The 27831-nt window shown below is 39.3% G+C and overlaps 1 protein-coding gene across 10 annotated transcripts in view; it reads right to left on the reverse strand.

Moving 5' to 3' along the window:
* IL15 (interleukin 15) overlaps positions 1-27831 on the reverse strand; it is a 100876-nt gene that overhangs the window by 20502 nt on the left and 52543 nt on the right. For 2 of the 10 annotated variants that reach the window (XM_061584878.1, XM_061584873.1), the window contains exon 1: positions 19837-19985. The exons of 5 other annotated variants lie outside the window; for them this stretch is intronic. The gene's annotated coding sequence lies outside the window, so the exon portion shown is untranslated. Of the gene's footprint in view, positions 1-14069; positions 14088-19836; positions 19986-21788; positions 21963-27831 lie in introns of those variants that run through there. 3 more of the 10 variants (XM_061584880.1, XM_061584875.1, XM_061584877.1) reach the window with 3 other exon arrangements.

The following is a 27831-nucleotide window of genomic DNA, read 5'->3' on the forward strand; positions in this document are numbered from 1 at the left end:
TAGCAAATTTCTAGGTCTGTTCTATTTTTTTAATTGACCATGCCCACCTTCCCTTAATTGGAGTGGTTTAAGCATAGCAGGCTGAAAACATGCATCTTGGGCAGGCCAAGTTTGTTTTTCCCCAACACTTAGATTCATTGCTTAAGTAGCAACATATTGTAATCAATCTGATTTTACATCAAACTGCAGTTTCAGATTCAGCTGTTAATGCACCCAATATAGAAATAGAACATAACCTCTAGTTTGACACACAAAAGGCTGTCTTCACCATCATATGGCACTGACCAATGAAAAGGCTTTGAAATTAATAAAGATAAATTTGACACAGATTTCTAGGATGAATACTGAGAGAAATATAATTTTCTAGATTAGATTCTCTGCAGAAACAGTAGTAACACAGGAAAGAAGCAAAGTACGAAGTACACCAACATACATACAAAAATGTAATTCTCCATCTTTGGAGATGGCAAGTGTTGCTACCACTCACTATATGCTCAGAGGCACATGTTACCAAATTCTTCTAAGCTACACAGGAAGTGGATTGGACTGTGAAAGACCAACCCAAATTGTGTTTGCATTTTGACAAATTTGTAGGGCAGTCCAATATCTCAGAGAGGAGGTCAGGTCTCCTGCTCCCCTGGTGCATTCACTATAGCTGCCCAATTTCCCTGCTTTTCAAAGTTTGATAGAAATATCTCTTGGCTATAGGTAAATTCTTAAACCGCAAGGTGTTTTCTGCCTATTAGTTAATGTTATTATTAAAAGCAGCTATTTCCAAAACAGCCTACATCACCAACATTAAGAAAAATACCATGGCGGTGAATAGCATAAAACAGTAACATACATTAATAAAACAGATATAAAACACATTACAAATCAGTAGATCAACGTAACCCATCAACATTGCTGGATCACGGCTCAGGGCAAGCCTGGGTGACTATATAGATTTGTTAATGATGCTCAGGCCAGTTAGAAAAATATACTGCCTAAACCTGCAACATCATTTTAAGACCTTCAATATAGTCAGCTTTTAGATGGAGCAGAATTGAACACAGGTCATCTTAAGCTGATCTCATGTCCGAAATATTTTGCCACTACAGTGTCTTTAATATTTTCCCTCATATAACAATAAGCTTTCAGCTTTAACAGCTTTCTTCATCTACAGACAGACAAATCTTTATAGGAATACAGCCACGTATAATCAGTAGTGATTTTCCTGGAGGCAATTGACAAATTTCCAGTCTGGGGGTGCTGAGGTGTGGTACAGATAGCAAGAGTAGTTTCAGATTGTGGTGATTTGAACAATCAAACAAGAAAACAGAATATAAAGTACTATACAAGTACCCTTGACTTAAGGGTTGGAACAAAAGAACATCCTACTTATTATTTATTTATTTTATTTTATTTATATCCCGCCTTTCCTCCCAGCAGGAGCCCAGGGCGGCAAGAACTAGCTACATTTCCTTCATTGCCAAGGTTTATGAGATTTGTCAGAAGATGGGCAAATGTAACAGATAGAATATTGGAAGGGAAAGCAGACAAAATCTGGAAAAAGTCTTTATTACCTCAGCTATTTAATCATTTCTCCTAGGCATTTCTTCGGTGTCTTTATTTTATAACTTTTCTTTTATCTTCCATTCTGACCACAGTCAGCAGTAGCCTCAGTCTTGGCTATACCAAATCACAACTCTTTCCATTCACATCCTTGCTCAGCATGGACTCAGATTTTTACCTTTCAATCTTTATAGTAATATGCCTTCAAAAACACTTTTAAAAAATCAATAAACCTTGTACTGCTTTGAGCTTCTAGCTCCCACTGCTGTGTTATTTAGGAAATTATGTGCCTCAGTGTTATAGCCTGCCTAAAATAACTAGTGAGGTCCAGGGGTCACCATGGGCTATGTCTTCACCAACAGTAAGTTCTGTACAACTTTCAGTACAGTTACTATAACCATTAAAGGACAATAGAGAGGTGGGGAAAGGGAACAAAAGAGGATAGAATTAGATAAACATACAGAAAAAAAAGGTTGCAGAAGGGAAGCAAATAATTAAGCACAATATCACATTGGCAGTGAAAGGAGAACATAGGGCTCATCCAAACGGAGCGGGATAATCCATGTTTTTCATATCTGGTTCGCCATCTGACAGTCCTCACTGTTATCCCCCCTGCTTTTTTCCGATTTAAAAAATGTGTTTTTTGCGCCCGCACATGCATCAGGAAGACCTGTACATCCTTTTCGCTTTTTCCAAGCCCCGCCTGTAAAACCACCCCCATCAGCCAAATGGTTCACAAAAAAATGACACGTGCTCCTTCTCCCATTTGCAACGCACAATATCGCGCATGCGCTTGAACATTAGAGTGCAAAAGTTTGAATTTCCCTGTGGCTGTAAAAGAGTTCCTTGCTGCTTGCTACTTACAGGTCTCTCTGTGGTGCAATCAGTTAGCGCCTTCGGCTGGTGGTTTGAGCCCACACAAGGACAATTTATGTTTTCTTCTGTTGTTACCCCTCACAATTATAATTCATTTTATCTGGGTTAGAACCAATCAGGGAGCAGGAGAGGGGATGTGAAAGGACAAAACTGCTGGCTCCCTTCTTTTGGCTGCCTTCCAAAAGCAGCTCCTCAAGGAGGGGCCCCCAAAGGGGGGTTCCTGCTCCCTGCTTTTCTACCTTTATACATATTTAAGAGCATCTGCCTCGCATGCAAACGGTCCCAAATTCAGTATCCGGCATCTCCAGGATGGGCTGTGAAAGACCCCCGTCCAAAATCTTGGGGCTTATAAGCCACTGCTAGACAGGGTAGCCTGTACTGAGCTTGATAGACCGATAGTCTGACTCGGTGTCAGGCAGTTTCCCGAGGGGGGGAGGAAGACGTGGGTAAGCGAGCTCCACAAGTCAGTGGGACGGATATCCCACAACAGATTGGTTGCGGGATGCATTTTTGTCCGTAGAACTAGAGCCCATCGAACTTCATGGGGCAACGAGGCTGCAACCCCCTGCAAAATGTCTGGAGAGTAATAGAGTGGAAATTTGCTTCTGAGCTTGAATGTTAAGAGCGCAAAAGTTTGAATTTTCCTGTGGTTGTAAAGGAGTTCCTTGCCACTTGCTACTTGCAGGTCTCTCTGTGGCGCAATCGGTTAGCGTCTTCAGCTGTTAACTGAAAGGTAGTTGGTTCGAGCCCACCCAGGGACAATTTATGTTTTCTTCTGTTATTACCCATCACAATTATCATTCATTTTATGTGGGTTAGAACCAATCAGGGAGCAGGAGAGGGGACGTGAAGGGACAAAACTGCTGGCTCCCTTTTTTTGCGCTGGAAAGCTGGGACTCGGCTGCCTTCCAAAAGCAGCTCCTCAAGGAGGGGCCCCCCAAGGGGGGATCCTGCTCCCTGCCCTTCCATTTTCAAGCACGCCTTGTCACAACCACTACCACCCCTCCCTCCCATTTACCTGCGTTTCTGGAGAAATAAGTGGAATTGTCAGCCCTGTGTATCTCCAGTAACGTTAATATGTATAAAGGTAGAAAAGCATACAGCCGTTTTTGCGCTATACCGCAAATGCAAGCTAACAAAAATACAGGAAGGGACTACACTGCTCGAGGAGGGGCCCCCAAAGGTGGGTTCCTGCTCCCTGCCCTTCCATTTTCGTTTCTTTTATTAGAAGGAACATCGGAAAGCCTGGCTGCCTTCCAAAGGCAGCTCCTCAAGGAGGGGGCCCCAAATGGGGGTTCCTGTTCCCTGCTTTTCTACCTTTATACATATTAAGAGCATCTGCCTCACATGCAAACGGTCCCAAATTCAGTCTACGGCATCTCCAGGATGGGCTTCAGCGCAACAGGGCAGATCTCACCCAGAGCGGCCGCCCAGTTCACAGGCTGGCTAAAAATAAACTTGGAATTTTGCATCTGCGCAGTAGTTGCAGAACCCCCCCCAATACCCCACCATTGTGATGATTGGTTCAATTTTCCTGGGCTTCCCCCCCCTGATATTCGTGCACATGCGCAAAAGTGCAGATACATTATTGGCTGGAATGAGGAGAAGGGGCACGGGGAAACGCCCAAGAACCGCCCATCAGCTGTAAAGTCCACCATATTGCGCCCTAGCTCCTGGAGGCACAGCGGATGATTCCTGATTTTAAAAGGCAAATCGCATTTTTTGCGGTATTGCCAGGAGTTGATTTAACCCATGATAAAGCACAACAGCGCGCAACATCATATGGATGACCGAAAAATAATGAAAACACAAAGCAATCGTGTATCACATTTTGCAGTCGTCTGGATGAGCCCATAATAGCAGGGATTAACTGAAGCCAGAAATAGCAGCTAAGTAGGTGAATAAGATCTCAATCTGAAATCATTCTTTTCTGGTCTAGCAGATTGGCAATTCACATGATTTCTTGGTGGTAGCCCCATAGTTATTGAACTCATTTCCATAAGACGTTATCAGGCTCCATCGCTTGAAACCTTTACATGGGTTTTAAAGACATAATTTTTTACTGTTGCTTTCTTTTAATGGCTCATCTCTGGATATGGTTCTGGATTTTGGTATGGCCATTTTATGTTCAGTACTCTTAGTAGGTGCTAGCTTTAATAGCCTATACCAGGCTTAAAATTGTATTATGGCTCCTTTGTTGATATATATTGTTGCAACCCTTTCCATTCAAGTGCCACTCTTTAATTAATGCTCAGTTGATATATTCTTCCTATTACATATTTTTCTAAGGCTGTTGTCATGCTGTAGTTTGCAGCGCCATGTACCAACAGATGGTGCTGCAAACTACAGCATGATGACAGCCTTCTAAATGCTGTTGAGCCATGCTGAGGGCAGCAGCGGCAGCAGGCGACTCAGCTAAACCACAGAGGAACAGTTATGACAGGCAGGGCAGCTCCTCAGCAACATCCTGCCCTGCTGTCACTGTTCCTGCCCACCTCACAGACAACACCGCTTCAGCATCTGCAGCAAAAGGCGAGGAGGAGAGAAGTGGTGGGAAACCAGGACAGTTGCTGAGGAGCTGCCCCGGCCTGTCCTGAGTGTTCCTGTGCAGCTCACCTCCCTTCTCTGCTTCCCTCCTTCTCTTGAGAGAAGGTCTGAAGGGGGAGCAGAGGCACAGCAATCTGTAAAGGAAGGGAGGAGGGAGGCTTGACCAGGTCGAACGGAAGGGGGATTTTGGTGAGTCCTAGAGGTAATGGGGGGTTTGGCAAGGGAGGGATAGGTGGGCCTGGCATTCCATTGCACCTCCAACACTAATATTACAAAACACCAGTGAGCCTCCAGTGAGCTCAAAGGATGTGTTCTGTAAAGGAATGTTGGAGGGTATGGATATCTGTGATACTAAATACTAAAATATATGTTTTGCCCTCATTATGAAGAGCTTTGAGTTATCAGGCAATTTAAATGAGGGAATCAGAATATTTATGCAGCACATAAATTATGTGTCATTTTCTAAGGACAGACATAAAACCTTGTGCATCTGAAAGCTATTTTCCATTGCTGGAGAGCAAATGATCAGTGAATTGTATTACCTCCCCCATCAGAGTCCTGCCCACCATTTTGAGATGAGCAAAGGAATTTTGCAATTCTATGCAAAATTTTATAGGAACACTCATGAAAAAATGAGGATGTGAAGGGAGGAAAAACCTGATGTGGTCAATATGCATATGTTATCAGCCCTATACAACCATAAATTTATGTTCCATTCAGATGCCACTCTTTAATTAATAATAAATGCTGGCAACAATCATTTTTAAGGTGCAAGATTATGTGCCACTTCTTATAATGTTAGTCATGCACGAAAGAAAAAGAAAAGAATAAGACAGTTGTAGTCTTATTCAGTATGCTGTTAAAAGTCATTGGTGTCAATTGTACTTGGTGATTTAATCATGCCAGTATCCAAAACATAAAACATTAACTGTTAATAGGTAGTTATCATTTATCAGTCATGTAAGAGAGCACTTGGCTAAATAAGGCATTCAAAGTATTTGGTGACCTTTTTAGGTGTTTAGTTTTACCTTTGTCAAAATGAACAATGAGATGAAGATCAAAATGAACAATGAATATATGAATTTGTTTATGGAACGCAGAGAAAGAGAATGCATGAAATACTCAGACTTTGTGCTTTTGGGTTGCCCAAGAGACTGAGGTAGAGATGGGGTAGAGAAGATATTGTTTTGTGCCCCAGGTGAGAGATAGGGTGGAATGCCTGTATAATATATTGCATACTTTGCTCAGATGAATGGTGGATTTATTTATTTAGTGGGCCCTATGAGTTCTGGCTATTGTAATTTGATGTTTACATGGCCTCATGGGATGATAAATTGTGTGTTTGAACCATTTTAGAGGGTGTTCTGTATACAAATTGTAACTCAGGGGAAGGAAAATGGTGTTGCAGGTTCTCAGTGATCCATCTCGGTGACTGAGGGGAAGGGCAGGTATGGTAAATGGAGACATTGGAGGCATGATGATAGGTGCTTGCACCTGATATGCCCCACTGAGCCCTTTTGCTCAACAACCTCCTTAACTGAGGTTGGTCTCAGAAGTGGTGCTGGAGGAACCCAGAACAATGATTTTGGTGATTTCAACATTCACACTGAGGTCCAGCTCAGGATTTCATAGCCTCCATAGCAACCATGGGTCTGTCTCAAATTATCATTGATCCAACACAAAGAGTAGGGCATTCCCTTAAATTTGTCTTTGCTCCATGTGGGGAGGGGGTGGTCTAGAAATAGATGGGATGGATACTACCCCAATGTCATGGTCAGACCACTTCCTAGTGTGGCTTGGATTTGGGACAACTGTTCTCCCCTGCAGGGGTGGGAGACCAGTTAGAATAGTCTGGCCCTGGAGACTAATGGAATCTGACAGATTCCTGACCATTCTAGAGGAGTTTTCCAGTGGATAGAGCAGGTGATTCTGTTAAGGCCCTAGATATGTAGGGCCACTGATACAATCACTCCTGAGGGCCCTCTCCAGTGTTATGGAACCTGGTTCGGTATACTGAGGAGCAGTGGTTGATGAAAGAGATTGGGCAAGGGCTAGAGTGATACCAATCTCACTCCACACTCAACCAAACAAGTGTTTGGGTTCATAATCGGGCCCACCATGTTGCTGTGAGCACATCAGATTTGGGACAAGTGGGGTTGCCATATTGCCCGATTAGCTGGGTTTTACCCGGATTCTTTGTATGCCACCCAGCGCCCGTTTAGCCCCTTAGGTGGCCCGGATTCTCAGCTTTAATTTAAAAAAAAATTAAGTTTCTAGGTGGTCCGGTTCTTGAGATAAAAACATCAGCCATCCCTTGACTGTTAAATCTTTCTTTAAACAGTACTGTATAGCACTTCGTAGCTTTAACCCCGCCCATTCAGGATTGCAGCCAATCAGTGAAGCCAGGGTTGTGTTTCAGTTTGATTGACCTGAGGCAGTGTCTAGAAAACCTCATTGCAATGCCAGAAAATGGTGGTTTCCACCCGTTTATCTGAAAATCTCATAAATTGGGTAAGTATATACATTTCAGTTTTTTTTCCCTCTTGTGTGCAGGAGTCAGATCCTGGGCAGTGTTTTGAAAACCTTCCCAATACTTGCTTTTGTAAAAGCAATGCTAATCCCATACGCCCAGAGTAAATCCCATTGAATTCAATAGGACTTACTTTTGAGTAGACATGGTTATGAATGTGCTGAAAATCAATGGGACTTTGGGGTGAATGTAAAAAAGAACTGTGTTTGTGTTCTAATTCTTTCTGTCCCCCCTCCAGTCCAATTTTAAAGCAAGTAGGCAGGGCTTACTTAGGTATTACAGTTTTTATTCTGTAGGAAACTAATACAGGTTTTTTTAAAACTAATACTGATTTTTCTGCAATGACCAACTGGTTTGACAATAAACTATTATATGGGCTGTATGTATTTATACATCTGCAGTGTGTGTGTATGGAGTCTTTCCAACAACCCTGTGAGGTAAGGTTGGAAACCAAGGCAGCTCACAACAAGAAATAAAGCCATTTAAAATCAAATAACCATAAAAACAAGTATAAACTGTTGCAAAACAGTGTAAAGTGCCATTATTTGGAATTTTGGGTTGTGTGAATGAAGTTGCTTATCACTTGAGGTTACATTTCTGTCCCTGTTTGGGTAAGCCCCACTGAATACACTGGGACTTGCTTCTGGATAAATAAACCTAGGATTGCACTATAAATATCTTTACAGTTTGTGTAAATAATAAATATATTTGATAGTCATGCTTATATAAACATTTCTTCATTTATCATATTTTTGGTTTTTGGTTAGGAATCCTGACTGGTTGTGAGATGCTTAGTTTTCTGCCTTACTCATAGGAATCTTGTTGTGGTTGGTATGGTATTGCATTCAGGAAAGTGTTACTGCCTTTTGTGTTGTTGTTTTCCTATTTGCATTTCATTTATCTTTAACCTCACTCCATTACAGCCATAGAAGCAACAGCAGCATATACAAGATAATTAACTCCCATTAGTGATAAGAGCAAGAATTTATAATTATTATTTTAATTAAAACAAGAGGCTTATCAGTACTATGAAGAGGACCAGATATTTATTTTCTTTCTGAGCCCAGGACTGGGTCTTTCATGATGCCCGGTGGGGGGGGGGAGCAGGAGAGTAGTCGATAAGACAGACATCCTGATGTTGGTAATCTAATTAGCAAGGTATGTGTGGGGTTGTTGTACACTTCCAGGCCCAGTTTCATTTTGAGTAGGGAGGTGGAACCTGTGTAGATGTGGTTGATCAAAGGGAGAAGAAATTTTGAGTTAAGCAAAGCTCTGCTTTTGTAAAAGCTAAGAAACATACAGATACTTTGAACGTCTGAGTGCCTGCACCAGTGGAATACTGGAGGAACTTGTAAAACTTGCTGCAACAGTATTTAGAACTGAGCATGTGGTGTGAAAGACTCCTTTTCCTAACATTTTGGCTTATTGTTTTTCTCCACCCACCACATCTCTGAAATATATCGTATATGTAATGGTTAACCGTACTGGTGCCCTGACTTACTTTATGTTTGTTGCTATTTTGTGTTTTTATTATGTTTTTATATTGATTGTGCATTTTTATTGTTTTTATTATATTTGTAAGCTGTGCTGACCTCTGTTTTTAACAGCAGAAGGGCAGGATATAAATCCTCTTAATCAATCAATAAATATTCCATAGTGTTGGAAACTAGAGTCTAGGCATTTAAGGCTGAAAATGTTGCTTTTTAAAAAAAAGATTTCTCACATCTTTCCCCAGTTTTTGGTGGTAATTCCTAGGCACAAAAACAAAACAACTGGACAATCCAAATATTAATATGCAAATAATATGGATAATATGCATATAATATGCATAATATGCAAATTAGCCTGCCCGGATTTGTGGAACTGGAATATGGCAACCCTAGGGACAAGTAAAACTGGATTTGGAATCTTGCTGAATAAATTTTTGAGAATAATTTTTAGACTCGCTCCTGGGGCATAATCTGCTCTTCTTAAAGCTAAAATAGGGTTATCATCTACTGCAACAAGAATTGATCTGTTTTCCTGAGATAATGGAGTAGAATAAATGAAATGTCTTTTAATATGTCTTTTAATATCTTTAACCCTTTTTTTAAAGATGTTTTTAACATTTTTAATGTTTTTACGTTGTTTTGTTCTGATGTATTTTAAGGTCTTTTTATGATGTTTTAAAGTGTTTTTAGTGTTTATGTTTGCAGCCCTGGGCTGCTGCTGGAAGGAAGGGCGGGGTATAAATAAAATAATAAATAAATAAATAAATAAATAAATAAAATGGAGAATATCAGCCTTACCAAATTTTGTTGTTTAGAATAATTAAGGGTAGGCGTTATGTCAATGTAAACAAGCAAATGATAACTACTGAAGGATTTGGGGCAGTAAGGCATTGTTGCACCAAAGGAAACTTTGTTGTTGTTGTTGTTATGATCCCCAGAAATATGCATTTTTAATAGTATGGTACTATGGTAAACCTAAGAAAGATCATGTCACAACATACTGTTTTCTAACACTAACCTTTCCCCAGTTACAGAGGGCCTTGGCATGCTGGACTTTGGCCAGGAAGACTGGGGTTTACATCTCTGATCAGTTTATCACCATATCATAAAGTATCAGGGTAATTTACAAGGTTACAACAGAAAACACCATTTAAAAAAATAAAAATAAAAATACAGATAATCATCAGGGTAACTGGCTAGTAGCCAGAGCTCAGAGGTAATTAGCTACAAAAATGAATTGCAATTCATTACTTTTTTGAGGAGCAAGTGGGTAATTTCTTTACATTTTGACTGTAATAGAATGAGAAGTAATTTTATTACTTTTGGGGAGTAATTGTAATGTTTCCAGCATTACTTTGGGGCATTACTGGAGGGGAGCAGGGGAAGTCTGCTGCTCCTCTGATTCGTGGCTGAAAATCATGTGCCTCAAACTGGGCTTCTGCACAGCAGCGCTCTTCCCTTGTGCTCTGTGGGTGTTTAGGAGGCCACAAGGAAGGAGATGGAGAACAAGATGGGAGTGGAGTGAAGAAAACAATTGTTAAAAAAATGGACAGTGCGGGAGAATAATGGAGTGGAGGGAGAAAGGGGCTGGAGGGCAAGGCATGTGGATGAAGGAGAAGAAGGAGGCAGCAATGGGATGGAGATGAAAAACTAGGAGATGAGAAACAACGTTTGTGTGTGTGTGTAGTGTATGTGTTAATACTGTGTTCGTACTTGGCACGTAAAGTGGCCTCCGTCACCCTCCCTGGCTACTTTGCTGCATTTGCAGTGTTTTAACTTTTTTGCACCCCAGGGGAAAATGTTTGCTTGGGTGAGTGTGCCTTAGTTGGTGGCAGGGCAGGGTCTGGGAGGTGGTTAAGTGAGAGAGATTATGCTGGCTGGCTGAGTGGGGAGGGGGGGTTGCATGTGGTTTGACATGCAAAAATCTGAGTGGTGGCCTCTGCCTCCCCTCCCTGTCTCCCTTACTAGTCAAGAGACCACCACTGCTATCTTATGGATAAAAATAATTATTCTATTACCTCTGTGTGTGTGTTTATTTTTAATGTTGCTTTAGGCGACTTACATGTGCAGCAGCCAAGGCCAGCACCTTGTAGACACTCTATAGGTTTTTTTAAAGTAACTTAACTATAAACGTTTCAGTAACGGTAAAGTAATCACTTCCTTTCAGAACAATTGTAATTGTAATGGTAATTTATTCCTTTTGGGGCCATGTAATAGTAATTGTAATTCATTCCTTTTAAAAAGTAATCTTCCAAGCTCTGCTAATAGCAATAAAAATTAAATAGCTGTAAATGCCTATCAGCAGAAAAAGGTATTCAAAAGACTCCTGAAAGTCAAAAGCAAGGATACCTACCAAATCTCTGCTGGAAGAGCATTCCACAGTATAGGACTGGTCACACGAAATGTTTGATTTCTAATTGAAGCCTATTAGGCCTGTGTGACACAGGGAACAACTAATAGTGTTCCTTCAGATGATCTCCGATAAGCCATGAAGTTTACTGGGTGACCTTGGGCCAGCACTGCCTTAGTCTAGCCCATCTAACAAAGGACTCATGGGCCAGGCCAGACTTTTCCTCCAATCTCCCAAGTTTGCCCCACTGGCAACTAACACTTCAGGAAGTTATTCCATCGCTCCTGTTGTGAAAAAAGGACCAGAGTTATACTCCCAGTTGTTGCTGCTGTTATATTTCTTTGTCACTCACTACAAAAAAATTTATCTCAAAGATGTCCTGTTCCACTGTACCACTGGTCTCAGTGTTTAGATAAAATACCACAAGTGTGTTTATTACTATTAATAACTCAAGTATTAATGGATAATCAGTTTTATATTACTTACACGGTGGCACTAATTGCCAGTGTATGCATAAGAAACTACGTGCACATTTTAAAAAAGTTTTTTTGGGGGTTATCTGAACTGATTTGATTAGTATGACGTGTATGCATTTTTAACTTTGTTTTTAATCATGCTCAGTTTTATGAATATTGTTAGCATATTTTGTCAATATATATTATAATTCTTGATAGCTTATTTATGTAACGGACAGATGAAAAGTTTGCAAAGTCCTTTGGCTCAAGGCATTTTTAAAGTAAGAGTTGTGTGTCCAAATGGACACCTGTCCTAGTTTTTGGACACCCAGTGGAGACAAATGGACACATAATTTAATCAATGAATCAAGAACACGGACCACCAGGGGGCGCGTGAAACCTGGCTGCAGCTCAGAACGACTTATCTGATTCCCGCCAAGCGCTTAACGGCAACTACAATGACTTTGTGGTAACACTTCTTGTTTCTTTCTTCGACCCCTGTTAAATGAAGCCCTGTAGCACGTTTGTGAGCACAATTTGCTAAGCTTTAAGGCCTTTTACTATCTTAATTTAGTGTTTTAAAAAATCGCACCTAACAAAGGCCCAAAATGGCGGCGAAAAACAGAAAAGCAGGGCAAGGGGAAATGGCATCTGTTAATATAGAAAACCTGTTGGAAATAGTAATGACTCGAGTTCAGAGCATGCATACCCTATTAATAGCTGAATGGCAAAAAGCCTTTGAATCCACAAAGGAAACACTGGATAATTTAGCACAAAAAACCCTGGCTATTGAAACGACAGCTAACGAAGCCATGGAATTAAGTGTTAAAACCTCTGACAAAGTCCAACTACTTTAAAAGCTAATAGAGAATTAAACACAAAATTGGACGAACAGGAGAACAGAGCAAGACGTCGGAATGTACGCTTTCGTGGGGTCCCCGAAGAAAAGGAACAGGGAGACATGATTACATTTCTTACAACATGGTGGTCCAAAGTACTCCCTGAAGTCCCTGTCACTGCACTAGATTTGGAGCGTGCTCACCATAGCTTAGCACCCAAACCTAAAAGTACTGCAATGCCACGAGATATCATAGTGGCTTTTACTCATTTTCAGTTAAAAGACAGATTTATGAGAGCCATTAGAGACAAAGGAGGCTTGAGATACGACAATAAAGAAATCATGGTTCTCCAAGACCTGAGTCTGGAAACTCTGAGGAAAAGACGAGAACTGAGGCCAGCAACAGAAAAACTGCAAACTGCTAAAATCAAATATCGCTGGGGTTTTCCTTTTCGTCTCTGCGTTGAAGTAGATGGCATATTACACACAGCTACCACAAAAAAAGAAACATGCCACATCCTTCGCCTATTAAACTTAGAAATTCCTTGGGACACTGAAGAACTGGATAAAGAGGAACAGCTAGATTTCCAAGATTCTGAAAAATGGAATACAGTCTTCTCCAAGAAAAAACGCCTCAGACTCAACAAACAAACAGAACCACTCTGCGCTCCACATCCTTTACGATCCAACTCTATCACTCAGAGAGGAAAATGAAATTCATAACCAAATTCACAGGTCTAATATAACACGGTTTGTGTCATGTTTAACACCTCACTGAAGCAAATTTCATTATTACAGGTCACCTTTTCTTTTAAATGCGACCTGGTTTTTCAATTTAGCCATGTTAGGGCTTAAGACATTCTGTTGTAAAATATATATGTTATTTAACAATATTAAATATACAATAATTATAAAAAGGGGGAGAAGTAAGGGGAGGGGAAAAATAAAAATAAATAAATAAATAAATAAAACAAGTCAAATTAAAAATGGCGGGAACGGGGGGGGGAAATAATGTTAACTAGTGGTTTTTTATTTTATAACGGTTTTACCTGCATAGGATAACACACTCTTAAAGAGGTGTTACAGAGTCCCACCAAGAAATAGGGACTCTGCCAAAAGTGGGTTCAATGGTTGTATTTTGTATGATGTTAACAGTTGTTATTGTTTCTCTCTGGCACATATCTGGCAAACTGAATTTGCTGATACTATGGGACATAAGTTATGTGGGCCGAAGCTGGGGATTGATGCATCCCTCATATCATCCTTAATCTGATTATGGAAGGTAATGTAAAAATTTACACTCTGAATGCTAAAGGTTTGGGCAACCCAGTCAAAAGAAGAAGAATTTCCAATTTTATTTTAAAAGATAAGCCACACATAATTATTCTCCAAGAAACACACCATAGCAAAGAGATTTCACGACTCTTACCCCATAACTATTATAAAGAGCAATATTCCTCTCATGGTTCATCCAAAAGCAGAGGAGTAGCTATACTGATAGCACGGTCTCTCCCTTTTAAACACATACAGACCTATAAAGACACAGAAGGTCGTCTAATATTTGTTAAAGGATAACTGGGAAATCAAAAGTTGACTTTAGCATCCCTATATGCACCCAACAAAAAACAATTGCATTTCCTTACCTCTTCCTTATCAAAATTATCTAAATTTGCAGAAGGTGAATTGATAGTGGGGGGAGATTTAAACTGGGCTGCTGATCCAATATGGGACAAATCAGTAAACACCGCTTCAGCTATACCTACTCAGTCTACCAACAAAACTAACTTTCAAGATATCCTATCTAAATTCAACTTAGTGGATGCTTGGAGATCTTTACATAAAATGGACAGGGACTACTCTTTTTACTCCTTTAGATATAAACATTACTACAGAATAGATTACCTCCTCATAACTGACACTTTACAAACTACTTTACAGGAATCACAGATTGGGTCTTTCTTAATATCAGATCATGTCCCAGTATGGGCAATATTAACTATAAGAGAGAAAGATGAAATAACACCTACCTGGCAATTTGATAACTTTTTACTTACCAATCAATTAGCAACAGATGCTATCCAATTGGCCATTAAGGATTACTTTACACACAATACAGGGATAGGAGTTAAAGAAAATATCATTTGGGATGTAATGAAAGCGGTAATACGAGGATGCTGTATTACAGAGAAAAATAAACTACAAAAACAAAAATCCATCCTAAAAAATAACCTATACGAAGAACTACAAAAGCTGGAACTTCAACATAAACAATCAGGCTCTATTAAAATTAGACATGAATTAGACACCATAAGGAAAAAAAATAGAAGCCCTAGAAATCTCAAAAATATCAAAATCCATGATTTATCTCAAGCAAAATTTTTATGAAAAAGTAATCGAAATTCCAAACTTCTAGCTAATCAACTACGTCATAAACTTTCTTCAAACAAAATATGGTGTGTGCAACAAGATAATGGCCAACTTACATATAAAACCAAAAAGATTCACTCTGAATTCATGTCTTACTACCAAACAAGCCCCAGAACCTAAGAATACAAGTATACAGCCTTTTCTCCAAAACTTAAAGCTTACAAAGCTAGATCAAGACCAACAATCTATTCTAAACCAAAAGTTCACCGAGACTGAAATTAATGAAGTCATCAAGAAACTGAAAAATAATAAATCCCCTGGGCCAGATGGCTTTTCTACAGATTTCTATAAGAAATTCAAGGCACAACTGGTCCCCCATCTATCACGGTTATTTAACACTATTTGGGAGGGTAAAGATATCCCGTTAACTTGGAAAATATCACGCATAATAGTAATTCCCAAACCAGGGAAAAATCTGAATGACAAGAATAACTATAGACCAATTAACTTGTTGAACCAAGACCAAAAGATCTTTATCTCAGTTCTAGCAAACAGGCTTAGCCTCATCATGCCCGCTATTATCAACCCAGACCAAACTGGCTTTATTAAAGGCAGACAAATTTCAGACCCAATCAGACGGCTATTGAACATTATTTGGCATAGCAAAAAATATTATAAACCATTAGCAATATTTAAACTAGATGCCCTAAAGGCATTTGACTCGCTACACTGGGACTTTCTTTTTCAGGTCTTGCAACACTACAAGTTTGGAAATACCTTCATTAACATTATACAAAGCCTATATAAACAAGGCTTAGCCAGCATCAGAATTAACGCATATGAATCAAGATTTATGAAAATTGGACTTCCGGGAAGGGTGACTTCGCTTGTGCCTGCTTTTGGGACGGGCTCCCGCCTCAAAAGAAGCTTATTCAGATATAAATCAGTCAGAACATTTTTTTTTTTTGGACTGATGAAATTTCTCCCGGGCAGGGAGAAACATAGAGATCAACCTCAAAGCCTGTTTTTGTTGGGAGGACTGGATTTCATTAATTTATGAGATAAGGTCCAGCCAACAATGCCGGACGGACTTCCTAACAAGCTCTATCTGCTTAAGCGATACGTTTATCTTTTCTTTAAAGAGAGAACGGACTAACAGGCAAGCACCCTTCTTTCTATTATTTTTTTTACTTGGTTTAAATTGTTGCAGCAAAAGGAGATTTGTCAGATTGATCGGCTTTGGACAACTTCTGGGTGAGATATAGCTTTTCTCTGTTATTCACGAAATTAACAGCTTATCTCTGTTTCTGTCGCAAAAAGCTGTCCTGGAAGTGCATTCTAAAGATAATAAACAGAAGAGGGATTTCTATTCCTGATTTCTATTCCGAGGAATATTATATTGTCTGGGACTATTCTCTTTTTGATCTATTTTATTTTGACGAATCTGCTTCTTCACGACGCCACTAACTGTTTTGATGCTGGCAACTAAATTTATTTTGCATTCTTGAACATAGAGAGATAAGGCAGGTTGCTCTGTTTATACTGTGATGTCATCAAGCCTGGAATATTAACCCAATTGTTGCTGAAATAAGAAGTGGTTCTTCTTTATTTTTGTTTTGCTTTGTTTTCGTGGTTTTAAAAATGGCAATCAAGAAAGTGGCTGAGAATCTGGAAGTAATTATGTTTCAGAAAATAATGGATGAGATTGAGATAACGAAACAAACCCTGCGACAGGGTAGTAAGGAGCTGAAAATTGAACTGAGCAAAATGACGCAGGAGTTTAACGAAATAGGGGACCCTGTGAGAGAGGAGAATGAGATCAGAGATGAGAAAAGAAAAAATAAAGGGAAGATACAAGCCCTGGAGATTGGAATAAATGTGGAATTGGAAAAAGATCTGGAGTTTATGGATTTTAGAAATAAAATCTACTGTTTGGAATTTAACGTTATCTCTGAAGAAATTAATGAAGATATTAGAGATAAAGTTATCAATGGCTTGGATAATCTTCTGGACTGGAATGACGTGATGGAGCTTGATATAGAGAAAATCTATGGAATTAACTGCAGTCATGTGACAATGGAAAAACTCTTAAGAGATGAGCCAGTGCATTTTCTAAAAAAGAAGAACACAGATATGAATTTACAACAATATTTCAGCAACTTATTCAGAATGGATGGCAAGAAAATATTTGGGATAGAGGAAATTCCCATCAGACTCTTATTATATGACTATGGCTACAACAGCAAGATTATTATGGAATACTGATAATGGAAGATTGGACACTGAAATTACTGGACTTAACAGGACTATTGAAGATGGAAGATGGAACTAATAGGGATAATGGAATAATGGCTATTGAAATTATTGGACCTAACAGATTCTGATGAGATGGATTAATCGAAATGTTTATTTGGACTATGATTATGACAATAAGATTATTATAATTATTAACGAGATGGATTAATTGACATGTTTATTTGGAGAAAAATTGATAGATATATTTCTTAAAGAATTGAAACCTCTCTTTGACTTTTTGTGGAAAGAATAAAGTAATGTTTATGAGATTTGATGATTAATTAAGATAACTACTGGAGGAAAGTGATTTTATAATATGATTTAAGAGACAGGATTGTTATATATTGTAGACCTATAACTGATTTGATATGTGACAAATGGGAAGTCAACATTTTATTTTTTTTTGTTTAATCTTTTTTGTTTTGTTTTGTTTTTTGTCTTTGAATGTTTTATGATTTTGTTTTCTATGTTTTATGAAAATTTGAATAAAAATTATTGTAAAAAAAAAAAAAAGATTTATGAAAATTGAAAAGGGAACGAAACAAGGATGTCCCCTATCGCCACTTTTATTCGCCTTAACCATGGAACCTTTGGCTCAAGCAGTGAGAGAGGAATCCACCATAGAAGGATACAACTTTAATGGATCCACTCACAAAATAAGCCTGTTTGCTGATGATGTGGCCCTCCTTCTCTCAGATCCACTAGCGTCCTCAGATAGCTTAAAAAACTTATTTCAAAAATATAAGGACATGTCGGGATTCACCATTAATTACACCAAATCCGAATCCCTGTTTATAAACATAGGTCCTAATACACAAAAATTAGTTAAAGCAGCATTGGGAATCTCTATTTGTGCTAAAAAAAATTAAATATCTAGGGGTCATTATATCAAAAAATATAAATAAATTGTTTTATTTAAACTATAACCCAATTATTAGAAAACTTAAAAGTAATCTCAAATCTTGGAAAAATAACTCTCTCTCAATGCTAGGCAGAATAGCTGCATTACAGATGATGCTACTTCCTCGATTCCTATTTCTATTTCAGGTTTTACCTATCCATATATCTAGCGATGTCATAAAATCATGGCAACGTACAATTATCAAATTTATTTTTCAGCAGAAAAAATCTAGATTAACCCAAACTTTAATCTATAGAAAATCAAATTTAGGGGGATGGGGCATTCCAAATCTAACATATTATCACAATGCCTTTCAAATTCGTCAAATGGTGTACTTAATTAAAAACATAAAGGAGAAACACTGGGTGGAGATGGAAATCAACCTTGCCGCTGATGCTTCACTTAGGTCCTTACCCTTTCTCTCAGTAAGACAGCAAACTATCAATAACATGGCCAATCCATTTACTAAATGTATGTTTCAGATCTGGAAATTATGGCAGAACAGATTGGCCCCCATAATTTTACCTTTGATACCTATTCCTTTTCATCCCAAATTTTATACTACTGACAGGGAATATCAGCTAAAAGAATGGAGTATGAGGGGACTCCGTAGATTATGTGATTTCTTTGCAAACTCTCTTCCCCTTTCAGTTGAACAATTAAAACTGAAATTGAGAGGAATTTATTTATTTTTATTTTATTTTATTCTATTTCTATACCGCCCACAGCCCGAAGGCTCTCAGGGCGGTGCACAACATAGGATAAAATACAACAGAATCACAAAAAAATAAAAGCATACATATTAAACAATTAAACGACCTGATATACATTAAAAGCTAAAAGATAGAATTAAAATTAAAATTAAAATGCCTGGGAGAATAAAAAGGTTTTAACCTGGCACCGAAAAGATAAAAGTGTAGGCGCCAGGCGCACCTCATCCAAGAATAAAACTAGACTGGCTAACATTAGCCCAGGTCCGCAGCTTTATTATTGTAAAATACACGAAACAACAAGCAACAAGATCTCTAACACAATTTGAGCACTTACTCCAAGATACACACAAAGGAGAAAAAGGTCTGGTCTCTAAAATTTACTTCATTTTGCTTAACTCATCTCTAAAATCCACTCTTTCTCTCAAGGAAATATGGGAGACAGATCTGGGCTCTGAAATACAACTTCGAGATTGGGATAGGTTATGGGAAACGAAACCGTTTAAGACTGTCTCTAGCTATGTCAAAGAACATTCATTGAAAATGATACATCGATGGTATCGCACACCTGTCCAGGTATCACGCATGTTTTCCACGGCCTCTCCACTATGCTGGAGAGACTGTGGGAACAAAGGAACATATTTTCATCTCTGGTGGGAATGTGAAACAATACAAGCTTTTTGGCTCAGGGTTTATGATGAAATGTTGTTGATTTCTAAAGAACACTTTGATTTTATGCCAAAATTATTGCTATTAAACATATTTGATGCTACAAACGCAAAGCTGCTCTCCAAAGAATTGATCATTTACATGACCTTAGCAGCAAAATTAACAATTGCATCGCAGTGGAAATCAGCAAATGACCTCTCAATAAAACAATGGTATAACTCCCTCTGGAATATAGCCATAATGGAAAAACTTACACATGAACTAAAACTAAGACAGGGTAAGGAAAAACCAGACTCCTTTTATTTAACTTGGCACTCCTTTATTGAATACACTTCGGAAGATACGTTTATGCATCGTCCATCAATGGAAGCCTGCCGGATATGGAGACACTTATAAACGATGTAATGGCCTAACAGAAAGGAAACAGAATTTATTCACAATCATTTTGACTGCATATCAGTTTAGTCAGAGGTTGAGTGTCTGAGAGATTTTATTTTCTTTGTTAGCATTTGAATACTTCTTTCTTTGTTGTTGTTGAATAACTATTGCTTCTTAATTATACTGGTGTCTGATGTAAATGAGAAAATTCATGTCATATAAAGATACATGTGAAGAAACAAAATAAAAAATAAAAAATCTATTAAAAAAAAATGAATCAAGAACACAATTGGATTCTAAATAGATGTTGGAGGCTGGGGCGGGGAGAGAAAACCTCCTTTGCAGAAAGGTAAAGTATTGCTATTTTTCTACAAAAATATAAACATGAAATAACAAATATTTTCTTTTCAGTCTTATCTAATCCCAGAACAATTCTTCTGTAATCTTAAATTCTGGCATTAGTATTTTTCGTTTGTATTGTGTACTATGCAGTTAATACCTTCTCCAAGTTACTGCAAAACAAAAATAAAAATAATCCCTAAATATATTTTAATAATACCAGAACAGTTGTTTTTAACCAATTTTTCTAAGTTCTGAAGTGAGAATTTTTGAGATGATTATTATACTTTTTAATTCATGTATTTACTGGTGGGTGGTGAGGCTAGTAAGAATTTTGGTAGACTAGTAACTTGTGTAAATGCATTTGCAAGGCTATATTCACTCCCTTTTTTTAGTCTCAACTACTTTTGCCTCAATCCAAATTGTACATGGTAAAGAGGCTTCTACATGCAAGTAATCTGAATGAAAAAATGGGCACTCAGTAACAATTCCTTCTTTAAAAAATGCACTGCTTTGGCTATATGCAATAAAGCCATGTCAGTTCACTTGCCCATAAAAGTGTTGTTTTCTTCTTGTAGCTCAATGTGGTAGAAAACTGTCTATACTTATCACTCCATAAATAATAAATAAAAAGGCTAGAGCCTTGCTTTTTTAAACATGAACATTTCAGAACATTCCCTGCAGCCTCTCACTCTCATGGAATGCTAGTAAACTATATACAAGTGCCAATACAAGATTTACTGAAGAGAAGAAAGTTCAATGATCATAATCTACATAACTATACAAACAACTCAAGCTGCAGCCTAGTTCAGGGAAACAGTACTCTGATCTTGGAAAGAAGAAAAACAAGCAGGTGCTATTTCCTTCTAAGGTGAAATTGTGACAAAAATGCTTAATTGTGGAATAAACAGTTTCTTTCATATGGGCGATATCAATTGTTACGTCATCTTCAGAGGAGACCCACTAAAATCAACAGGTCAAGTCCGAGTATAAGTTGAATATCATCCTATGATTAGCTTTCTTTATATTACTATGGCTGCTGTGTGACCATCATTTCTAAAGCTAATTGTTTGCTAACAAGGACAATTGTTTGAAGTTTTCTTAATAGGATCCTTGGAGTTGGGGATGGAGAAGCCATTTGGGCAATTTGAATTATCTCCTGAGCAAACATTTACTGAAAATGTTTTGCAAAGCTCATTGCAAAGAAGCAAATTTGTATCCATTTCTTTTTGCAAACTAACTAATATATTTAAGACTGTTTAGAATCATATTGTTATTCAGTGTAATCCTATGCATGCATGACTAGGATTAAGCACCACTGCACACAGTGACACTTCTCAGTAAACATGCACATGAACATATATTACATAATACATTATAAATTCATAATAATGTTGCTCAGTGTTTGGTTTCTGTATCAGAAATAAACAAATACAAACATCTCAAATACAAAAAAAATCAGCCAAACATTTGACAATTTTGTACTTGCATTTGTACGGCATCCCCAGCTCTGTTTTATCAGCTGTGCAAGAGTCCACCACTATGATCAAAGTTAAGAGGATTGAAAAGATCCGTTAGTTCTAAGGAAGTCGTCTGGTTCCTTGTATTCAGAGAGCAGATGTTTGCTTCATTTCCTTGCTTCCAGCAAATACCAACTTCTTTCCTTCCATTAGAAATATTTACAGAAATGGGTGGAGTCACACTGTAAGGCTGTACAAACACATAGCTTCTCTTTAAGGTGGCTCTGATTATATATATTTTTTAAATTGTGATTTAACTTTACTGCTCTGTAAATAAGGTTAACACAAGAAACAAACCAAAATGAAATGAAATAATGAATTTGTGCAAAAACTACTTTATATCTATTATTAAATGATCTGGATAATTTGTTAGAATAAATATTTATAAAAAGGGTTTGTTCACTACATGACGTGGCTTTTTCTGGGCAGCATAAGTATCGTTTAGTAGGGGCTATGCCCCTGCTGCTTTGCTCACCAACCCCGCCTACCCTCACAACTCACCAAACTCCCCCTACCCCTCACCAACCCACACTCCCCCCTGGGAACCCCTTGGACATTACACTTTCACCTCCTGCAACTGCTAAGGCCCCGTAAGCCCAAGGCACTCACAAACCACCCCCTGGCACTTTCAACCGCCCCCCCAGGCACACTCAAACTACCCCCTCCCAGGCACACTCACAAACCTTTCTGGCCCCCGATCCTCCCAGGCACACTCACAAACTGTTCCAGGCCACCTCTCCACTTGCCTCCTGGCCACTTATCTTCTTTCTCCATAGCCGCCTGCTCACCTTGCTCACCCGCCCCACAGCCTCTTGCATCGCTCATCTCCCCTTCATTCATCCACCCCACAGCCATTCACCTCATTCATCTGCCACATAGCTGATCACCTCTCGTATCATTTGTCTAACAGCTGGTCATCTGCCTCACAACCGCTTGCCTCAGTTGTCTACCTCTTGTTCATCTGCCCTACAGCCACTAGCCTCATTTACCCACCCAAAACCGCTCGCCTTGCTTGTCTTGCTTGTCTGCCCCACAATCACTCCTCCATCTCACAGCTGCTCACCTCACTTGCTCGTCCCTGTTTGCCTCACTTGTCTTCCCCTCATTCATCTGCCTCACAGCCACTCACCTTGCTCACTTTCCCCCACACAGCCACTTAGCTTGTCCACCCCTTGTTCATCCGTGCCACAGCTGCTCACCTTGCTTGCTTGTCCACCCCACAGCCACTCTCCTTGCCCGTCCACCCCATAGCCACCTAGTTGCCTTGATCCTATGCCAGCCATATTTGTTTCCTTGATGCCTTGCTAGCTGCCCTGCTGCACACATGCCCCCATGTCACACTATATCCCATCATGTTACGTGACTGTGTAACTTCTTACATTTTTATTATATAGGAAGAGATTAAATCATGGGGAAAGGAGTCTTATGAGGGTAGACCCTAAAGCATCATCAAAAGAAAGAAGACAAAAGAGGAAATGTAGGTGCATAAAATATGGCTATGGTAATGTTATGTATAGATGCAAATTCAGAAATAATTACTAAAATTTAAATTGGAATACAATACATTTCACCACAATGGGGAAGAATGTGGCCAGGTGACCAGTGTGCCTCTTCAGTCTGCTGTCCAGATGCTAAGTGGGCAGGTCAAGGGTGCACATAACTATAAGCTCCTGAAAGGACCATCATTGGCCTGAGAGAACTACATACCATAATCATTTTATTTGTTTAGCAATATGCCATTACAAACATAGATCATTCAAAGCTGAGATAGCTCTTAAATTCCTAGCTGCCTGGGCAAATAAGGAAATGCACAATGAGATGTATATTTCTTTGTCTGATAACAAAAACTACACAAACTCACTTGGTGAAACAAAAATTTTCCAACAACTGAATTCAGACAGATATTTCTCATGAGGACCTTTATATAAAGGACACTGGGTAACATAATGAATGACATCCTCTATAGCTGTTTTACAAAACACACAAAACCAATGGTCTAAGGGAAGTTTTTTATAACAACCATCAAGAAAGGCAGAGGGCATGACATTAAACCTTAACTCAGTAAAAGCGATTCTGTGTGGAGCTAAAGTAAAGCATGGATACAGCCTGGAGAATCTTGAAGAATGGATAGTTAGCATATAAGCTAAAGAAGCTCTCCTGTACACAAACAGCTTTAACTGTACTTTAGACACTAAATGAATCTCAGTCAGCTCAGTATCAAATTCTCTAACAAGTGTATGTAAAGCAGCAACTCTCTTTTGGGCATTTAAGGGCGACCCATAAGCTATGGAGACCAGGTGGGAGGGTGGCAAAGCTAATATTCTGTTGTGAAAATTTAGGAGATGAACCTGTATTCTGGCCTGGACTGAAGGCCAACCCACTTCTGCACGAACATGTGTAGCAGGAGTACCAACAGGTAGTCCCAAAAGCTTCTTTAAAAAAGAGCCTTGAACCTTCTCCAACTCACAAATTAGTGAGTGGCTAAGAACCCAAAGCTCTACACCATATAACATAGAAGTGACCTTTGCCAAAAAAATTTTTAGGGCTGGAACAACCAATTTCCCACCCTTGGTGTAAAAGAATTTCAGAATAGCGCCATCAAGACATCTTGCTCTAGCAGCAATAGTGTCCATGTGAACCTTCCAAAAGGAATTTGCTGCACAATGGACTCCTAAATAGCAACATGATTTAGTTGTTGGATAGGATTATTAAAAATTGACCAACTGAATATAGGAAATCTCTTACCAAATACAACCACTTTAGTTTTTGAGAAGTTGATAACGAGCTGTTCCTGCTGACAATATTTAGCCAACAAATCCATCTACTTGTTCAGGCCACCCCTTGTTAAGGATAATACAACCATGTCATCTGCATATAAGAGAATACTGACCCTCCTATTTCCTATAGCTGGAGGACATGCATCCAAATTCCCAAGCAGTTTGGCCAGATCATTTATATAAAGACTAAAAAGGAGGGGGGCCAGAACACATCCCTGTTTGACACCCTTCTTAATTGGGATAGGGTCAGACAAAAGGCCAGTCTTACCAACTCTGATTTTAGCTATGGCATCTAGATGCAAACTTAGGATCTGTATCAAGAACATGCAGTTTGGACCACAAGAGGTTTCTGTCAATTGAGTCAAAAGCTGATGGGTCAACAAAAACTGCATAGAGTCTTGAATTGTTTTTCAAGGTTTTCTCAATAAGATGGAACAAAACATAGCAATGATCGATGGTGGAGAAAGAGTTCCTAAAACCAGCTTGCTCTTCACACAAAATCGAACTGGAAGAGACCCACTACTGTAGTTTGTTAAGTAAAAAGGAAGTATATATTTTAGAAAAGATATCTGGCAGACTAATCAGACTAATCAGTCTGTAATTCTGGGGAAGTTACCCTTTTTGAAAATAGGACAGACAGACAGACAGACAGATAGAGCAAGCGAGCGAGCACATCTGGGCCCATCTTCTCTGGGACTGCTTCAGATCTGTGTGCCCTGAGGGCAGGCAAAAGAGAGGAAACCCAGGTCCAGGAGCTAGTGCCATCAGCTAATCACATTGACCTGATAACATTTCATAACATTTGCTTGTTTTGATTTTTTAAATTGTATACCACCTTTGGGGCCTTGGAAGAAAGGCGGTAAATAAATGCAATAAATAAATCTCTCCCTTCTTGTGGTTATCTTTAAACCAGACTTGGACTGGATAGCCCTTCAAACAGGACATTTTCAAATTCAAATTCTGACTGCCATTCCAATAGAGGACTATCCTCTGTACAGTAGGCCATGTGGGCACCCTATTTAGTGGCAGGAAAGCAGGATTACCATAGAAACAAGTTGTCGGGGTTTTTACTTACTTCAGACATGTAAATCTACTTTTTGTTTTACAGACTTCTCTAACATGATTGCCTTTATTGGCTTGTTTATTTGCTTTGTTTCTGCATTCCTATCCCAACTTTTAGCCAGAGGCTTGGGGCTGTCAAGGCAGTTAGAATCATATGGGAATATGCTAACTTTCCTTCTGCTATCCACTTCTACATTTGTGGTTTTGTTTAGTCAGCGCTGCTTGATTTTTTCAGTGTGTCAGAATGCATTCCTTCTCTTTTAAATGCATTATTTTCCATTGCTCTGCTCATTTTCTTTCCCCAAGCCTTTATGTGTGTGTGGGGGGGTGTCTCTTCTTTGCACTCTTTTTGGATCATTCCTCTTTGCTCATAACTCTTTCACTTTTATTAGGTATGGAATAGAGCTAGCCAGAATTTCCCTGCCTGTTTTCAGGTACCATTCTTCCACGGCTATGAAATTATCCTCATTCCACAGGGAAGGAAGAAATACAGTAATACCTCCTCAGTTAACACATCCTCCAGGAAAGCTCTTTTTAACAAAGCCTTTTTTGGGTGCGAGAGGCAACACTTTGACATAGTCAGAATGTGGCTCTTTGTCTACAGCATTGTGGCTGCAGCAGGCAGCTCTCTCACACGTGGCTGGAATGGCACTCCTTGCCAGGTGGGGCAGATACCTCGGGTGCCCTGGAAACACTGGGCACTGCAGACGTGTCTGCTGGAGTGCAGGGGAGTATGGCAGAGAGAGAGAGACCAAGCATAGGGTGGTGGCTGACCCTTGCCAGCCTGCTCGAGTGTACACAGAGGAGAACTGTGCTCAAAGCTGTAACAAGATGCTACATGATGAAAGAAAAAAGGCAAGGCTTATCTGACCTGTTTTTTTCATTTCAGACATGTATATTGTTCATTTAGAATAAAATGTCTGCTGAAATATGTTGAACTGCTCTTCTTTTCTGTGGTGCAGGAACCTATCCCTATTCTTTCCATGTTATTCCTACCTCTAGTACCAAAGTTTCTATTAAAGAAGTAATGTCTAGGAATGCATGTACGTCATTATTAGTATATCACAAAATTTAGCTGAGGGGAGAATTTAGCTTACCTTACTCCTTGAAGAAGCTGAGGGTTTTCTTTAAAAAAAAAAAACCTTGTAAACAAGCATCATGCAGCTACCCAGGGTGAACATGAGGGGCACCGCAACCATCAGATCCTGCTGTGCTCCATGCTGAGCACAGCCAGAATGTCTTTTTGGTGATGCTCCCATAGGGCGCCATGGGGAACCCCAGGCTGGAGGTCACCTGAAGGATCTCTATTCCACCACCCCATGCAGGCTTTTGGCACCAATGGAAGCTTTTGAAAAGCCTAATTACCTTGCAGACAGGCCATTTTTGAGCAACTGAGGAGGAAAGGGTCAAACTTGCCCTCCTCATGCACTGAAAACACTCCCATTTGGCGATAGGAGCAAATGGGAGCCAGTTTCCAAGCCTAACTGAAGAATGGGTGGTAGTGGTGGTCACAGTTGGAAAGGGATGGGGTCCTCCTCTCCCCTGTTCATGCATTGTGACCCCACCATCACCCAAAATGCCTCCTGTGCAGCAATTAGGCTTCAAAGAGCTTCCCATCGACTCCAGTGGGAGACATTTTGCCACATGGGGGGGGGGCTTTGTGAAGATTGGACTGCAGTTGTGAAGGGAAGAATTAATTCCCCTCTTCATTCACTGCCATTTCCACTGAAGATTCCTCTCGCCTCTTCATGCCAATTTTCCTCCCAAGCCTGACTGTGGAGGGTGATGTGTGTGTTACATGTGAGGGAAAAAGAGGAGTGTTATGTGTGGATGTGTATGAATGTGTGTGTGTGTTTGGGTATGTGGATAAAGATATGTATGTATATGAGAGAGGGGGAGGGACAATGTTGTTTACATTGGGCCAACTGGTGTGAACTGGCTAGACCTTTTGCAATGTAAGGAGGTCAAACTAGTCTCTAAATAAATTTCTGACTGTCTACCTAGACCACTGACATCAGAGATGGAGTATATCTTTCAATGGGAGCAAACTTAGGGGGCAGATTTGTTTGGTCTCAAATTCCCATAAACAGATGAGGCATGTTTTAAATTGTTTTTAAAAGATGTGTTTTAAACTTGTATATGTTTTTAATGTTTTTAGTTTCTGTAAACCGCC

The sequence above is a fragment of the Rhineura floridana genome, chromosome 9, assembly GCF_030035675.1.
Source record: "Rhineura floridana isolate rRhiFlo1 chromosome 9, rRhiFlo1.hap2, whole genome shotgun sequence".
NCBI lineage: Eukaryota > Metazoa > Chordata > Lepidosauria > Squamata > Rhineuridae > Rhineura > Rhineura floridana.